Raw genomic sequence first — 6,000 nt, 5'->3', positions numbered from 1 at the left:
CAACGGGCTCCTGAAGATCCGATTCTCCAATAAATGTAGCTGGAAGTTTGAGGGTGTCTGTCTTACTCTCACTCTCCTCTTTATCACTGCCATAAATCAATCTTGCCTTCTCCTCCCTGCGCTCAGCCCTGGCAAATCCTCCTGAGAGATCAACTCTTTTTACTTGTTTTGTTTGATTGCTAAATGTTTTAAAGACGTTTAATGCAGATTTTTGACTGTCCTGTTTTTTAAATATAGTTTGTTGGGAGATTTTAGGGCGAACCACCTGAGCTTCTTCTCTAAATTCAATTTTTCCTAAGTTATCTTCAACCTCTTCCTGTCCCTGTTTGATCCTGCTAACCTGTCTCCAAAGTTCACCCACTGTCTCACGTAACTCCTGCATTTCTTCATTTCTGTCCACATCTAACTGACCACTGTTACTAGTCAAAACTGGCAATTGATATGGGGGTGGGGAAGAGGTAGTAGGTAATGATGGATAAAGAGTGGTGTTAAGTGTCAGTGTCTGGTTTGGATCTTCTAATGAAGGTTTCTCTACATTGGGCACTCGTGTGACCCCCCTAGATCTGAAATAGTGCACCGCTGCACATGTCACAGCCACCACATGTATCCTTCGGCGCTTATCTTCTAACTCCTTACCCTGTTTTTGCCACGATTTTCCTGCTATAAAACCTAATTTTGTATTATCAAGATGATCCTGTAATATGGTGTGAGTTTCTGACTCCCACTTACACAATGCATCAGCTAAATTAACCTTCACCTCTGGAGGGGGAAGTATCTTCTGCTTCTGAGCTTCCTTCCACAACTTTTTTATTGCATCCAATTCTCTTTCCCTGTCCTCTTCTTTCATGCCACTCACCACCTGATCAAGAGTCCACTTCCACTGTTCTTCCACAGACCGAGGATAGGGAGAACATTCTCCCTGATCCCAACACGCTTTACCACATTCCAGTTCCATCTTTAACTATGCTCCCAAGTGAGATTGAATGTGAATGACTCCAACGGTCAACTCAATGCCTCAGTGAAACAAGCTTCTAGATCAAACGTCTTTGATCCGGTTCCACTCTGGGGGTTAATTCCCAAGGACAAAGAGCCTTTTAATTCACGTTCACTCTGGCACTTTCCAACCCACACAAAAACACAAATCTCGGGCGTCGGGAGTGTCCGTCCCGTCAACTGCGCTCCGAGTCCCAACCCAAATCTTTTTGATATACAGTGCACTGCATACAGCAATACAGCACTGTACTAGTTACGGTTTACTCTAACCGTAATTCCCTGATTTTTTCAACAGTACTTCCCTGTTTTTCAACAGTACTTCCCTGTTTTTTCAACAGTACTTCCCTGTTTTTTCAATATTTTTATATTTGTATCTGGAATTTATAACTAGGACACTTCAATTGACAGTGACGACAAATTTTTTGGAAATTGCCAATGTGCAGAGCTTTTGATTAAACAGGTGTCTGCTTACCTTTTATTAGGGATCCCTTTGTCGTCAGTTGTCTTCCGAAGTGACCGTTGTTGAATTCTTTGCCTCAGATGACTTCTCTGTCTTCAACACGTCGGGGTCACCAAATTGTTGGATTGCAGTACCTCTCGTGTGTCACTGCCAATCCGCGTGTTCTTTAAATGAAGACTTCAAGTAAACAAATGTCAATTTCAAAATGTATTTAGCAAACAGATGTATTTAGCAAACAAATGTATTTAGCAAACAAATGTATTTAGCAAACAGAATCAATTCAAGATACAAATATTACAGAGCTCTGGGCCAGTTCATAACCCTAGCAACAACAAAGTCAATTGTCAGGGCATGAAGTCTGACAACCTAACTATCCCTTGACCCAGTCTTTTATAGAAAGACATATGTAAATTATTGATGCTAATTCAGTCCAATCCAGTCCTTCTTCTTGGATGACCCCATCTTCTTCTTCCAGCCTCCTTTGGTGTTGGTGTGGTCCTTCTTGTCCATTATCTTCTCCAGATGTCCAGGTCCGAAGTCATATTCCTGCCAAGGAACTTATCAACACCAGTAAACTACGTTGTCATGCTTTACGATGGGGATCTACCCTTTCCTGTCTGGCTGGCTCCAACTGTCTGACCAGTCTTCAGGTCAAGGAAGGGTCAACTGACTTGCTTATGTGTATTCCTACTAAAGAGTATATAGTATTCCTAACTTCTAAACTAACTGTAACATAAAACAAAACATATAGTATAACACATGCTAATAAGATAAAAGATGCTAAGAAGATAAAATAATTCTCTTCACCACAGAACCCACTCCTGTCAAATGTCGTCGAATACTTACTGGAGTCCTCAGAAGTGTACTCAGGCAGGCGCACCAACAAAGTTCACCACAAGTTGAGACCAGACTTCGAAGTAACTTTTGTTGGATTGCAATACCTCTCGTGTGTCACTGCCAATCCGCGTGTTCTTTAAATGAAGACTTCAAGTGAACAAATGCCAATTTCAAAATGTATTTAGCACATAGAATCAATTCAAGATACAAATATTACGGAGCTCCGGGCCAGTTCATAACCCTACAAACAACAAAGTCAATTGTCAGGGCATGAAGTCTGACAACCTAACTATCCCTTGGCCCAGTCTTTTATAGAAAGACATATGTAATTATTGATGCTAATTCAGTCCAATCCAGTCCTTCTTCTTGGGTGACTTCATCTTCTTCTTCCTGCCTCATTTGGTGTTGGTGCAGTCCTTCTCCATTGTCTTCTCAGATGGCCAGATCAGATGTCTTATTCCTGTCCAGGAACTTATCAATCACCAGTAAATTATGCTGTCATGTTTTACGATGGGGGTCTACCATTTCCTGTCTGCCTTGCTCCAACTGTCTAAGCAGTATTTATGTCAAGGAAGGGTCAACTGACTTGCTTATGTGTATTCCTACTAAAGATTATATACTATCCCTAACTTCTAAACTAACTGTAACATAAAACAAAAACATATAGTATAACACATGCTAATAAGATAAAATAATTCTCTTCACTTTTCACCTTGCAAGGGGGAGTCACCCTCCGATCAGACACGTACTCTGCCGCGCTGTCCCAGAGACTCTAACCCTCTACCCCTGCTGTCGCATGAATGGTCGGCGGTGGAGGAGACAGAGGGAGATGGAAGCTTCTTTTCCCAAAAATATATATTTATTTCTCTATGTTCAAAAGCGTGCAAACATTTTCAGTGCTCAAAATACAAACAAAAACTAAGCAAAGCAATAACTAGAAAATACCAAAAATAAAGTTGCTTCAAAGTTGCCAGGCTAAATCAATACAATAGCATAAAGAGCACACTTCTACACAGCCACAACTTCCATCATGCCGAACTCAAAAAGAACCCCGTCTGGGGCCTACTACAGGGCTTATATACCTGTAACCCCTCCCACAGATTAAACCAATTATCAAAATTATTATTATGCTAAATAATACATTTCTAAACTCAAAGTAAAAACTGAGAAGAACATACATAATATGCATAAACGTCCAAAGGAAATTTCCACCACCAAAAACCATCCAGTGCATAGTAAAATACATGTTCACCCTACCACAATAAAACACCTCCGCTAAAATAGATTGAAACCCCTCTATAAATACAAACATTGAATAGTCCAACGGTTTCCCCAAAACCAGGAAGTATGTCATGCTGGTGAGTCACTGAAATACTGATGCTTTTGATAAATGACAGAAACAAATCAAATCAAATCAAATCAAATCAATCTTTATTTATATAGCATCTTATACAATCAAAATTGTTTCAAGGCGCTTTCCAGAAACCCAGGGCCTAACCCCAGACAAGCAACAGTGGCAAGGAAAAACTCCCCTTTAACAGGAAGAAACCTTGAGCAGGACCAGGCTCATGTAGGGGGACCCTCCTGCTGTTGGCCGGCTGGGTAAAGAGAGAGGAGAGGAGAGGAGAGGAGAGGAGAGGAGAGGAGAGGAGAGGAGAGGAGAGGGAGAGGGAGAGAGGGAGGGGGAGGGGGAGAGGAGAGGAGAGGAGAGGAGGAGAGGAGAGGAAGAGGAGAGGAGAGGAGAGGAGAGGAGAGGAGAGGAGAGGCACAGAGCACAGAAACACACACAAAAATACACTATACAATGGGTCAGCGGGGCTGGAGGTCGTCATGCAGCTCCGAAGGCGGCGATACCTGTAAATAAATAGAGAGGGGAGGCGGGGGAGAAGCAGAAAAACTACACAGGAATCATCATAACTAGTCTGCTTGATGAGGAGGAGGAAAGGAGAGGAAAGGAAACCATGACCCAGTGGGGTGACAGAGGCCTGTCAGGTGATCATGTTTCCGGACCCCGGCAGCCTTGGCCTATAACAGCATAGCTAAAACGTGACCTAACGATTAGACGACCCCCTAAGTATGATAATTTGTCTATCTATGATAGTAACTGGAACTACAGAATTAACAACAATAAGCTTTTTCAAAGAGGTAGGTTTTAAGTTTGATCTTAAAAGTAGCGATGGAGTCAGCCTCCCGTACCTGGACAGGGAGCTGGTTCCATAGCAGGGGGGCCTGGTAGCTAAATGCTCGGCCCCCCATTCTACTCCTTGAAACTCTGGGAACCACAAGTAGACCAGCATTCTGAGAGCGGAGCGGTCTATTGGGCTGATAAGGTATCACTAGCTCCTCCAGGTAGGATGGAGCTAGGCCTCTGAGGACCTTGTAGGTCAAAAGAAGGGTTTTAAAAATTATTCTGAATTTAACGGGCAGCCAATGAAGCGACGCCATTACAGGAGTTATGTGATCTCTTTTGTCAATACCTGTCAGAACTCTGGCTGCAGCATTTTGGATCAACTGGAAGCTTCTTAAAGAGTTGTTTGGACACCCTGATAATAAAGAATTACAGTAGTCCAGCCTGGAACCTTGAAATGACCTTGATGTTTTAAACAGCCATAGTGTAGGCGTGATTCTTTGAGGATGTTGGGCAATGTTAAGCAGACGGAAGGTAATACTGGGAGGCAATATGAAGTGCATCGCTAACGCGAGTGGAAACAATTGTAACATAAATGCCGGTTGGCCATTCCGTGCATGTCGGCTACAACGTAATCCAATGTGAGGCTATGGCAAAAAGTGGTGTGTGAAATGCTTAAAACCAAGTAAACCAAATCACGGTATGGGAATGAAATGCAACACAGTGGGAAGGTCAGCCACGATATTTAAATATTGCCGGCAAATAGCTGCCTATGCGCTGTGCGCTTGTGTGAATGAATGTGTGTGTGTGTGTGCGTGTGTAAGCGGCACGGCTAACTCCGTGACCACCCGCGTTGTTTGCTTTTTATTAAAATACAGGCATGGTTACACAGCAGGAGGCGTATATTAGTTACATAAACTGCATCAGCTACACTTCTCACCCTTCCCCTTCCCCTGTGCTCGCCGAGTCACATTGCTCATGTTTTGACTACATTGGAGCGGTTCTCAGCATACGCAGAGGCGCACAGGCCTGATTAGCCTAACCTAAGCAGATATCACACAATATTGTTTTGTCCTCCTTCTCACTAAACATGCTCACACACAGACCCATTCCCACACTCCACTTTCCTACTTTTAATCCTACTAATTCTACTTTTATTAGAATAGAAATAACATAATAATGCAATTCGCAAAAGTCTGCCAGACTTCTGTGTACCAAATCTGTCATTCTACATCACTTTGATTGTGGGTTTTGTCCCAGTAATTACCTTGTTTTCTGCCGACCTTATGTTTGCCTGCTCCTCCCTTGGCTTTGTTGGCCAGATTTCCAGATTCTGAATTTGCTAACTCTAGATTGCTATGAGTTGAATTATTATCCTCTGGGAATATGTCTGTGAAAGACTTTTTGTTTGGATTTAGCAAGTAAGTTCATCTGTCTGTCTTCACAGGAACTGCCTGAAGACCTTTCATTGATTAAACCTCAGTTGTGTGTACTGCATTTGAATCCCTTTCCGGCTGTGACTGTATGATCTGGCCAGTCTCAGTTTACCCAGGCCAACCCAGCCTAAGCCAACAAGTCGATC

The sequence above is a fragment of the Takifugu rubripes genome, chromosome 19, assembly GCF_901000725.2.
Source record: "Takifugu rubripes chromosome 19, fTakRub1.2, whole genome shotgun sequence".
In the NCBI taxonomy this organism is placed as follows: domain Eukaryota; kingdom Metazoa; phylum Chordata; class Actinopteri; order Tetraodontiformes; family Tetraodontidae; genus Takifugu; species Takifugu rubripes.
This window is presented reverse-complemented; position numbering follows the sequence as displayed.